This window comes from Colobus angolensis, unplaced genomic scaffold (genome assembly GCF_000951035.1).
Source record: "Colobus angolensis palliatus isolate OR3802 unplaced genomic scaffold, Cang.pa_1.0 Scaffold6, whole genome shotgun sequence".
Taxonomy (NCBI): Eukaryota; Metazoa; Chordata; class Mammalia; order Primates; family Cercopithecidae; genus Colobus; species Colobus angolensis.
This window is the reverse complement of record NW_012119598.1, coordinates 27651879-27664357: the sequence shown is the minus strand read 5'-3', so window position 1 is coordinate 27664357 and position 12479 is coordinate 27651879. Positions and strand designations below refer to the sequence as shown.

At 44.6% G+C, this 12479-nt stretch overlaps 1 pseudogene across 1 annotated transcript; it reads right to left on the bottom strand.

The window, feature by feature from the left end:
- Positions 1-1162: 1162 nt before the first annotated feature.
- On the bottom strand, positions 1163-11849 carry LOC105526840 (annotated as a pseudogene). Its single transcript, XR_001004152.1, has 7 exons — positions 11780-11849; positions 10314-10660; positions 7035-7316; positions 5524-5647; positions 5018-5031; positions 4729-4779; positions 1163-2770 (listed from the first exon to the last, which is right to left on the bottom strand). The product of XR_001004152.1 is annotated as a putative butyrophilin subfamily 2 member A3 (transcript).
- Positions 11850-12479: the final 630 nt, after the last annotated feature.

Here is a 12479-nt window from a genome sequence, read left to right as displayed (position 1 = left end):
CCCCTCTGGATCACTGCAGTAGCTCCCAGCTGGGTTTTCAGGCTTCCATCCACCACTCCTACACACAGCCCATCTCGGTCTAGCATCTGAAGTAAGTCCAGTTTTTTTTCTGTCAAACCTTCTGGTGGCTGCCCTCTCAGGTAAAGCCTAGGTTAGCATCATGACTTTCAGGGGCATATATGATCTGGCTCTCAACCTCAGAGGTTCAAAGAATCACTCTGGATTCTTTCAATAATGTGTCTTTTTGTAACTGCAGTAATACAATTTTGGATTTTTGAAATTTTTTTCATTCCTGTTGGATTATTGAATTGTCTCAAACCTAAAATACTGCCATTCAAGTCAGAATTTTAGATGCCTGATTGTATTAGTCAGAATTCTCCAGAGAGACGAAACCAATACCATATAGATATAGATATATATGATGAGTGGGCGTTTATTAGGGAAATTGGCTCATGTGATTATGGAGGCTGAGAAATCCCATGATAGCTTGTCTGTAGGCTGGAGACCCTGGGATGCTGGTAGCATGGCTCAGTTTAAGTTTGAAAGCCTCAGAACTAGGGACGCCAATTGTGTAAATCTCAGTCCAAAGCGAAAAGGCCTGAGAACCCAGGACTTTCTGGTACAAGTCCCCAGTCTCAAAGGCCCGAGAGCCAGGAGTTCTGATGTCCAAGAGCAGCAGAAGAAGAATGTCTCAGGGGAGAGAAGAATTTGCCTTTCCTCTGCCTTTTTATCGTATTGGGCTCCCAGCCAAGAGGAGGGGAGAATTTCCCACTGACTCACATGCCAATCTCTTCTGGAAACACATTCACAGGCACACCCAGAAATAATATACCAGTTGTCTAGGTATTCCTTAATCCAGTCAAGTTGACATTTAAAATTAAGCAACTCATGGATTCACTTCCAGGATCCTCTATTCCAAATATGGTCTGGGGACTCCTAGGGAGAACTCTGATATACTCCTAAGGAGTCCCCAATATTAATACTATTTTCATCATCATCATCATAATATAACATTTGTTGTTTTTGATCTCATTCTCTCGATAGGGTACAATAAGGTTTTTTGGAGCTTATATAACCTATGATATACCAATAGATTTAATACAAAAGCAGATATGAGAATACAAACATCTTTTATTAAGCCAGACATTAGATTTGAAAAAGGTTAACCCATGTCACACTCCTTGTTCTTTTGTTTGGACACAACAGTTGATTTTTCACAAAACATTCTATTTATATTAACCTATATTTGGTTCACTCATCGTATTTTAACATGAATTAGTAAACAACATTTTAACATTTTCTGTTTTAATGTCAAATGCTGTAAATATTAACAAATATCAACCCGAATAAACAAAAGCTCCTCAAGGCCCTCAATAGTTATTAAATGTCTAAAGACATAATTAGATCAGGAAGTTTGAAGCCACTGGTGCCCCCACTGAACTTGAATGCTGTGGCAGACCTGGTCCACTACTGCCCTGCTCAACCAGGACCTCAAACCTAAACCACACCCAAGGACTGCGTACTGACTCCTTGTTTATTGCAGGGATACGTGAGCCAAACCACATCCACATGAGTCCATGTTCTTCATTCATCTTCATCCCAGCTCCAGGCCTGTGGGTGTGTGCTGTGGAAATCCTGGGGTTGGGTGGAAATGAGCTATCATCTCCTGGGACCCCTTAGATGTTATGGTAGGACTTAGCCATCCTTACGACCTTGGTCCCTCCCAGCTCTCTGGTTCCACTTCCTCTATCTCTGACCTGCATATCTGGTTCCCTCTTCCCTCTGCTGGTCCTGTGGATTCCTCCCTCCTCTCACATTCTGGCAACTACTCTTGGCCTCATTCCAAGTCCACAGCATCTGGTGCCAGCTGGCATACTGGGCTCAATGTGGCCACCCTGATGTTAAACAGCAGGTTTGCTACCAATCAGCTTCTCACAGTTTCTTCCTGGCTGGGAGCCGTGGAACAACTAGTTGTTCCCGTCTCATAGTTACAACCAAAGGAACTACTAAAGTCACACCTAATGAGGAGGTGAACAGGGGCTGAGGTCTGGAGTGGGTGTGAAAGGCAGCTGGAAGAGGTTCTCTTGTGTGACCAGAGGGGAGGAGGGCGTGTCTTCCACCAGGGGCACTGTGCATTGTGCAGATGGCCAGGGCTTATCTCCATGGCTGGGAGACAGGGAACTGGTTCTGTGGGCTGTGGTGGGTCTCTGCTCTGTGAAGTGTCCAGCCCTCTTCAGGCACCGTGACCCCACTGGCTCCTGTGAATGCGGAGCAGATTAAGATGCGGCTCTCAAGGGCCTAAGCTGAACAAGAGCCCCACAGGCACAGAAAAGGCTGAATGGGGAAATGTGTACATGTGTGATCTGTTCCTCATGTTGCAGAAGGAGATGTCTCCAGCTTCATAGTCCAGGAAGATGCCCACCTGTCAAAGGGGCTTCTCCAGAGAGAGAATCCACTTAGGGGAGGTCAGGGCCCAGTATTTCCTTTTATGTGTCTCCAAGGTCCAGAAGCCATTCTGAGGAAGGAGCAGGACCTCCCATTTCCTCTCAACATTGTCTCTACAGATCCCCACAGTCCACTCAATCATGCTTTCCACCTCCACCTCCAAGTAATGTTTTCCTGAGGCGAAGCTCTCCTGGCCCAGAACACAAAGCTGACTATCGAATCTCTCTGGGTTGTCTGGCATGCTCTCCCTGAAATGTCACACTCCTTTTGTCCTCTGACACAAAGAGATCAGGATGAGCAGTGTCTGGGTCTAGGACCACATTGGTTGCAGAGGAAGTCTCAGGAACTCTGTGTGGTTCCTGGTCCCCAGAGAGGTCTCAGGCAGCTGCTGGGTGATCCTCACATAGGGGCCATTTCCCTGAAGGCCCCCTGATCCCAGGCAGCTCATACTCGAGAATTACTGAAGCTGCACTTTTTTTTTTTTTTTTGAGACGGAGATTTGCTCTTGTTGCTCAGGCCTGAGTGCAATGGTGTGATCTTGGCTCACCGCAACCTCTACCTCCCGGGTTCAAGTAATTCTTCTGCCTCAGTCCCCCAAGTAGCTGGGATTACAGACATGTGCCACCATGCCTGGCTAATTTTATATTTTTAGTAGAAACAAAGTTTCTCTCCATGTTGATCAGGCTGGTCTCGAACTCCCAATCTCAATTGATCCTCCCACTTCTGCCCCCCAAAGTGCTGGGGTTACAGGTGTGAGCCATCATCCTGGCCTCTGAAGCTGCACTTCTGTCTCTCCAGAGACAGAAGCAGCACCCTCAGGTTGAGAACTGAGGCTTTATGAAATCCAGAGAGTTTAGGAAATGAGCCCAAATTAATCATTTACATTTTTAGCATCCTAAGGTCTATTCCCTTTTCTATTCAAGACCTGTGATCTCTGGGACTTTCTTTAGTTAGAAACTTTCCAACTTGGATCAAACCAGCACAGAGGCTTTATGTCCTGCTCCTCCTCTCCCCAGAGGATCAACTAAGGTGAGTCGTTCCCTTCACACTGTCCTGGAGGATAAAGGGTCTCTTCATCGGTCCTATGTGTTCCTTTTACCAGATGACAACTGATTTAAATGACTGCCAAGGACACCCTTCAAGGATAAAGGAGAAAAATAAATGTCCCCAAAAGAAAACCTGCTGCCTGAGGAGTCTGTAGGCAAAGGTAGGGAGGAACTATTTCCATCCAGTTTTGCTTCAACAACATGGGTCTGATGTCTGCAGGTATGACTTCTGTATACCTAATGAATCAACAAACTCCAAAAGGAAAAAAAAGATTCTGTCTGGGGAAAAGAGATTTGAATAGGAAAGGAAAGAAGTTGCTAAAAGAACTGGGGAAAGAACATATAGGTAGGTATAGGAAATGTAGGTGCCTACCTAGGTGCATTTCCTGTCGGTGCAAGAAATGCTCCAGAATCCGGGCACTCTGCAGGCCTCTCCCATCTGCATTTATTCTTACTGATTCAGTTTACCTTTCTATTGTGTTAAAATGATTTCCTCCATTCCCCAAGTTAATATGTCTGGTTGTGACAATTTGCTATTTTGTCCCAAGTTGACAGTGGCAATTTTGAAATTCACCTGAAGAGGAAAGGTCCATGTGTCATGGCATCTGGTAAAGCTTGGATTCTGTGGTGCTTACGGACAGAGGGGCTGAATCATAAGATGGGAAGTGTTCATTGGGAGTGGGCAATTGGGTTCTGTGCTCTCCTATTCACCCAGACGCCTCCCCTGGCAGGCTATACACGAAGTATTAGTGTTCTCTTAGGAGCAGAAAGGCATTTCTGGCCACTTATTTGTATACTATTCTGTCAGGCCAGCTGGGAACCTTTATAGCCTCTTCCCCACATGGGCCTTCAACTATGCACAGTCTACACCATCCCTAGTATATAAATTGCTAAGACAGCATTGTCTTCTTTTAAATTGATCCATCAGAGAGCAAAAACCACTGAAGCATAAGTCTTGGGGAGGCTACTATATATGGAAACCTCTGGTAATTATGTATTAAATTATTCCAAAAGAGAAAGGATCCTGGGATGTAAACCATAAGGTGGATTGAGAGCTGCCGGGATCCCCTGACAGAAGAGCCATGATGCACCATTGCTGGGACACTGTTGATGACCTGACCCCAGCTCCCTGCTATCCCTGCCTAGCCCTGGGCCCCTTGCTCATCTCCTCTAATGAGTCCTGTTAGCTGGCTAGTGGGAGAAAGCTGAGATCTGAGGGAACATCAGAGGCACTCACCAGCATGTGAGAATACTCTTCTCCATCCGGCAAGGGACAGACAGAGGTGAATGTCATGAGATGCTGCTAAATGTGCAGAACACAAATTGTACACAGAGTAGTTCAGGAAAGGCTAAACTTATGTAATTCTTCTTGAAGTTGCTTTGAAAAACAGAAACAAAACCATGTCTTCAATAGAAGAACTAAAAGAAGTTGGGTTTATAGTAAACAATCCAGGAACCGTCCTTTCTATGCACAGCAACATCTTCCTTCCCTCACGCCTAGGGCACTGTCAGAAACCAGAAATGATATGTGATCAGGTGGCTGGGTAGTATCAGTACATTGTTACACTTGCTTTTGCTCAACCATTGCCCAATGTACTTTATGTAGCCAGGTGAATGAGTGCAATCCTGGCAGAATGAAAGAACGAAAGCTCTGAGAGGTTCATTCCAAGGACATGAGAGTTTCAAGTCCTTGTTGCTGCTACTGTGCATTTCCTCTCTCTTCCCTATGCTGGTATTGGGAGAGTTGTGTCCTTTCTATAATGGTGAACTGTCCTCCTACTCTTTTAGTTTTTTTTTTTTTTTTTTTAATTAGAGATAAGGTCTCACTTTATTGCCCAGGTTGGTCTCGAACTCCTGGGCTCAAGTCATCCGCCTGCCTCAGCCTCCCACAGTGTTGGGATTCAAGGCTTGAGCCACTATACCTGGCCTCTTTTACCTTGTATTTGAAGTTCTTTCTCTTTTTCCGCACGTTCTTTCTTCAGTTCCTTTAGTGCAGTTTCTTTCCTTTCCTCTTCAAACTCTTTTTCCTGACAGAATCTTTTTTTCCTTTTGGAGTTTGTTGATCCAGTAGATGCATATGGCAATGAATATCATCAGAATAATCATGATAACAGGCAGGATCACCACACAGGGAGACCTGCTGGGTATAAAGGATTCTGAAAAGGCAGCCAGAAATGTCCACTTAGTTTGAAATAGAATATCCAGGTGAGAGGAACACATCTCAAGAGCTAAGAACACATCTCAAGAGCTCCTCAGCCACCTGCTTTGTTAGTTTCTCCCTCAGAAAACTCAGATGGAGAAAGTGATGCTGGCTCAGCCCTGGCTGACACCTCAGTGGCTTCCAGGGCCAAGGCCCAGAGGTAGCAAAACAGAAACATCTGCAGTCACCATGGGAAGGACCAATGTGCATAAAGCTAACCTGTCATGCTGAGTCAGCACAGCCACCACCCTGTCTCAAGCCACCATCCCTCACACCTGGAATACTGCAGTACCTTCCTTCTTATTCTGCCCTTACCATCGGTAGTCTGTTCTCAGCAGACCAGCCCAAGTGAGATCACGTTAATTCTTAGCTCAAATCCTTCCAGTGCTTTCCAAGTCACTCGCTCCAAAAACCAAAGTCTTTTTGTGGCTTGCGATGCCATGTATAATGTGTTTTCATTGCCTCTGTGAATTTACTTCCTGTCACTTCCTGCACTCACTCCATTTCAGCCACACCAGCATCGCCCTCTGAGGGTCCTGGAAACTGCTAGGGATGTTCCTTCCCCAAGTACTTTGCATATGCTCTTCCAATAGCTGGGATGCACAGTCCTTAAGCATCTGATGGTTCCTTGCCATCAGACAAGATGACTCAATTTCCATCTTTACAGTGAAGTCTTCCCTGACCATTTTGTTAATAATTGCAATGTCTCAGGCCCTTGCCTCTCTTTATTCCCTCCATGCTTAATGTTTCCTACAGATGTTCAAACCATCTGATAGAATATATGGTCAATTATTTAATCACTTTTTGGGGGAAGAGATCTTGATGTATTTTGTTCAGTGATTTACTCTTGGTTTCTTGAACAGTGTCTTGAATATACGATATGCTTCTTGAACATTTGTTGAATGGATTATGAGTGTGTATCAATAAGGATTTTCCCCAGCTCTGTTCCTTGGAAAATCCCCTGGGCAGGAAGGGATGGCTGCAGCATACAGGAGCACCAAGTGTAGAGTCACCTATCTACACCACTCTCCCTCCATGTGTCATGGTTGTTTTCAATGTTTAAAAATTGCTGCATCATAAGGTCCTTGCAGAAAAAAAAAAAAAAAAAAAAAAAGACTAGGCTGACCCTCAGAGAAGAGGCTCCTACTCTTGAGTTTTGGGGCTCTTTGATTCTCCTTTTGTGAAAAGGAATTAGAGAAGCTTCATATCAGCTGCAGCCTCCAGCTCCACAGGGGTCAGGACCATTCCACGCACACTGCTGCCCCCATCCCCGCTCTGGGGCTCCATCTGTGTGCTGAGGATCCCCCATGCAGTCAATGAGTCTCAGAGAGCAGATAACTAACCTGGAATAAAAATGACACTTTCTTTCTTCTGGCCAAGCAGAGTATCATTGATAGAGCAGGACATGTTCCTCACTGACTTGTCTCTGATGATCATAGCTGTGGCGACTATGAAGAGGTCGTCTGTGTCAGGGGTGAAGACCTCCTTCAGGGCAGGCACGACCTCACCATAGGTGTCCCTCCACACTGTGAGGGGCTTCGGGTACCACTTTCTAGACATGCACTCCAGCCAGATGTTCCCGTCCTCGTGGTCTCTCATTTCAATGAGGGTCTCAGAGTCCAGTACTGGGGAGAGATACCAGGGCTCAGCCAAAAGGCAGTGGTGTCTCAGTGCTGACTGCATCACTTCTGTGAAGACAGAAAGTAAAGGAAAAACAGAGGGAGATAAGAAGCAAGAAATAGGAAGGAAGAAACAAAGGATGAGGGTAAGGAAGAAATAATTTTGATGTTGGAGAACACCAGCAGACCAATGGGCCACATAAACTGTGAGCTCTCTAAGAGGAACGGATCCCATTGTACCCTTTTCTTTGTGTTCCACCTACAGGCCCCATCGCAGCACCAAGCATCTAAGTGTCTGCTATAAATGCTTATTCAATTTATCCTGCCAGATTAATTTTCTCACTTAAGGTGGGTTTGTAAACTCCAACTTCAAACAGGCAGATTGTGGAGTTCACTTTCTGGTCCTAGGACGACTTCTCAGTAGACCTCAGCTTCCAGAAGCTCTTGAGTAACAAGTAGAAGGACAGAAATCTGCCAGGCAGGCAGAATACTAAGCAACCTTTTGACCTAAAGATATTGACTTCTCTGTCTAAGTTAGGGCTTCACATAACTGCAGCTCTCTCCCACCTATAGTAGGTGATGGTTTTTAGGAGCCTCATCATGGTAGCCTGCAAAGCCAACCCTAATCCTAATTCACAGTTTACCTCCCAGAGGCTCTGTCTGTTAGGCAATATCTCTTTTGTTTTTCTTTTGTTTTTTAGAGACAGGGTTTTAGCTCTGTTGTCCAGGCTGGAGTGCAGTGGCAAAGTCATAGCTCATTGCGCCCTGTAGTCCTGGGCTCAAGAGATCCTCCCACTTCAGCCTCCCAACTAGCTAGGATTACAGGTATGTTCCACCATGCTTGGCTAACATTTTATTCTATTGTAGAGACAAAGTGTTGCACAGGTGGGGCGATTTTCTTATAGTGCTTTGAGAACATAAATTTATTAGAAAGATCTGGATGCTCTTGGGATTAAGATAACCATATCACTTTTTCAATATCAGAGATCATCACCAAAAATCCTAAGAATCTAGATTTACCCTAACTACAATCCATGTTTAATGAATCTTCAATAAAAGTGAATACCAGGTATGAAAGAGCTGCATGGTCCTAGGGGATGCTTCAGCCATGTGTGAACATCCAAACTTCTTCTGAATAATTCCTTTGTAAAGTCTCCAAATTATGGCAAAAACAGGAAATTAAGCCAATAACTTAAGTCTATTGTTGTGGCTCAATTTAATTATTATTATTATTTTTTGACACAGTCTCACTCTATCGCCTGGGCAGGAGTACAGTGGCATGATCGTGGTTCACCACAGCCTGAACTCCCTGGGTTCAGGTGATCCTCCCACCTCAGCTTCCCAAATAGCTAAGACTACAGGCATGTGCCACCATGCGTGGCTAATTTTTTAATATATTTTTTAAAGAGATGGGTTTTTGCATGTCACCCAGGCTCACTTTAATTTTTATCAGGAGATAAAACTACTTGTACATTTAAAGGCTCAGTGGAATAAGAAATAAAATAATTCAGCAAATTGGAAAACAAAGTTCTTCAAAACATTCTATGAGGTTCAATACAGGAAGCATGACAAAATAGATTTAAGGGCAAAATCAGCCACCAACCAACCTAACAAAGAGAATACAGTAAACAAACAAACAAAATGTCCTCAGCAACCCAATTCAGAGTAGAGAAGGCCAGGCCAGTGTCAGTTTTACAGAGAGGGAGGAGCAGATTGCTGCCACGTAGAAATCATAACTGGCCAACCCTACAGTGCTGCTACAAACACAGCCATGACACAGGGTCAAGAAAGCCTCCTTCCACAATATTCTGTTTTAATCACATGCAAAGTTGCCATTGTGAGTAACAAAGATGGGGTCTCCTACTTGCTATGATTTGAGGTCCCCTGGGACGGACCCAATTCCCTAGTCCTCACCTCCTCTGGTCTGATGGAGTGAAATGCCACCACAGATTATCCTGCACCTGAAAGGCTTTTTCAGTCCTCAAATATATCTTTTAAAGCACAATAAACTAACCCCAAGACTGAGGTAATCACTTAATATCATTTTAGCAAACTCCTAGAAATTCCAGTTTAAATGTATTTCTATGTTGAAACCTTGTGTATTCCCTGCCAGATAAATTCTTACACTTTCTCTGTGGAGTCAGCAGGAACATAATTTTGCATCTGGGCTAGGCGCTGTGGCTCACACTTGTAATCACAGCACTTTGGGAGGTTAAGATGGGCAGATCACATGAGGTCAGGAGTTTGAGACCAGCCTGGTTAACATGGCAAAACCCTGTCTCTACTAAAAATACAAAATATGCCAGGCATGGTGGTGCATGCCTATAATCCCTATAATCCCACCTACTCAGGAGGCTGAGGCAGGGAGAATTGCTTGAACCTGGGAGGTGAAGACAGCAGCGAGCTGAGATCCTGCCACTGCTCTCCAGCCTGGGCAGCAGAACGAGACCACGTCTCAAAAAAAAAAAAAAAAAAATTGCTTCTGTATTAAGTCTTGCTTTAATAAAACCCTATATTTACATATAAGTCACTCTCTTTGCAATCAGCATTTCGGGAAAGAAGTCAGGATTAATATTTATCAAGAAATAAGATTTCAAATATCATAGTTCTCTGAGCAGCTGTTGTTTATTCCAGTTTGTCCTGGGACAATTATTAATGGTGTCTCCTCTCACTCTCAGAAGTGCAGAGCTCAGTGCTAAGGAATGCATAAGACTTCTCTTCTGAGATTCACCATTTTCCCCTGCTCATGGCCTCAGATGAGTTCTGCAGGTGCTTCTCAAGAAGTCAAGTCCACGGCTTAGCCGGGCAAACTCACTCATGGCAGCCCTTGTGCAGGAGGAAGGATTTTTCCCTGGAATCTTCTTTCCATAGGGAGAGTGTCCCTGTGGAAAGGGGATCCAGGAAAGAGGACTGTGCTGGTCTGCAATGGGCCAGAAGTTAGGAGACATACTTTCCCCAAAAGATACACTGTGCCAAAGTAACAAAGCAAATGAAGAGATGCACCTGCCACCACGAGGCACAGGATGGCTCATCGTAGGACCTGCCTTCTTGGAAGTAACAGCAGTAGGTGCCGTTCTCCTGGGCTGTGACGTTGTGTATGATCAGGGCCACGCTGCCCCTGCTGATGTCTTTGCTCACAAAGGTGGTTCTCCCTCGGTACTCCTCCATCTGCTTCTCTGTTCTCTCTCCCCCATCATTATACGCACACACTGTGGGGGAGAACTGAGACTGGAACCACTGCACCTCCATGTCCTCAGCATTTTTCTTGGGTGACAGATGGCAGCGTAATGTAGTGTTTTATCCCACCATGGCCAGGATGAGATCAGTGGGCCCCACGACAGCGACCTGGGCTGTTCAACACAGGGGCAGAATCAGACAAAGACACCAGCCATCACATCTCTAAGGCAGGAAAGGAAGCAGATGTTGCAGGGACAAAAATATTCTTTCCATGGCCATAGGGTCTTCTTGGGCTGAGAATTCTGGGGACCAGTAGCTGTGGCTAGTCGACAGCACCCCTGGGAGCAGTAACTATGAAATCTGCTTCTGTTTCATGAAGGAAACCCTGGGAAGCCTGCCCTGAGCACCCTCTGTCCACCCACCCTGTACCCCATGAGGAGAATTTCCTCCATTCCCCAATCTAGTGCTGTGCCTGAGTGTACTGTAAACTTGAGCTGTGCAATAGGGCACCTACCCACTAGCTAGTTCCAACTGAAATGAGCTGTAAGTGTAAAATACACACAGGATTATGAAGATTTAAAATTTCAAAATGTTGACTAAGCATTTAAACATTCATATTTGATTATTTGGGGTGAAACAACTGTAGCATACACATTTATTTTGATTTGCAAACGAGTTTCAATTTTTGACAGCAATTTGGGCATTTCTCTTCCTTTGAGTCACCTCCAGCTATGGAGTCCTTCCAGGGGAGGTCCAGACATCTTGGTGAAGAGAAAAACCATTCCTACCTTGCCCCTTTCAAATTCCAGATTTCTGACTCACAGAATCAATGAGCATAGTGCAATGGTTGTGCAAGTTGCTAATTTTCCATACTTCAACAATATTAGTCAATAAATTTACCTTGTCTCCAGAGAACAAATTTCCCAGAACATACTAGAATGATACTGGGACTCCAAGGGAAAAAAAAGATGAGAAAATTGCCCAAACTCCTTCCATCTTGAAGCTTCCTCTCTGCACATGTGCTTTGGTCTTCTGTTTCCGCAGTTCACTTTTTTTTCTTCTTTTGGACCATAATGTAAGTGGAAGAGTTCTTCCCACAACTCCCATGCACACCTGCTACAGGTGCAGCTAGTCACATGTCACTTGAAGGTCCCCTGGCCTAGCCTGGGTCGGGTGTCCATCCCAGAGCCAGTCCAGGTGGTGAGGCTGCAGGGCCATGCTATACGGACATGTATTAGAAGACAAGAGGTCACTAATGCTAAATGAATATGGTGCAAGGAGGGCAGAGGGACCTTGAATGGCATTCACTATATTCTCAGAGGCGAAGCCCTTAGAACAGGCACTGTTGATGTCCCGTCCCATATTCTGTTGGCCTATTACAATCTGCCAATAGTGGAAGAACATAGCTTCCTTCAAGGATAACAACGTCTGACCTCAGTTATTTGTGTCCCTCCTCCTCTGCTTTCTCTAACACCAGTGGTATTTGCTTTTTTTTTTTTTCTTTTGCAGATGCACAACCCAGCCTTGAAGTACAGCAGAACTAACACTCCCAGGGGCAACTTTCAACCAATTTAAGCAAAAGAAGATGGGAGGTGTTGATAAATGTACAAGGGTCCCCAGGCTTTAGGAAGATTCTGATGTATATTCCACAATTTCATATAGTTTCTTACAGTTCCTGGGTGGGATAAGCCGAGTTGTCTATAAGGTAACTCATTAATGAACTCTTTATGCCATTCCTCACACAATTGGCTTTTCCCCTTCTGTGATTCACTTTTTCTTCCCTTGTGTTTCCTGCGATGATTTCCCAAGTAAGTGGTAGCTTCAATAGTGCTCCTCCCTCCATACACATCTAGTGATGTTTACTGTGAAACACGTGACAATGATATATAACATGGCAGAATGGACCTTATAGAATTAACGTTATGGACTTTAAAATTTAGTGATTATTCTAAATTATCTGGGTGGTCTTAATCGAATCACAAGAGCTCTACA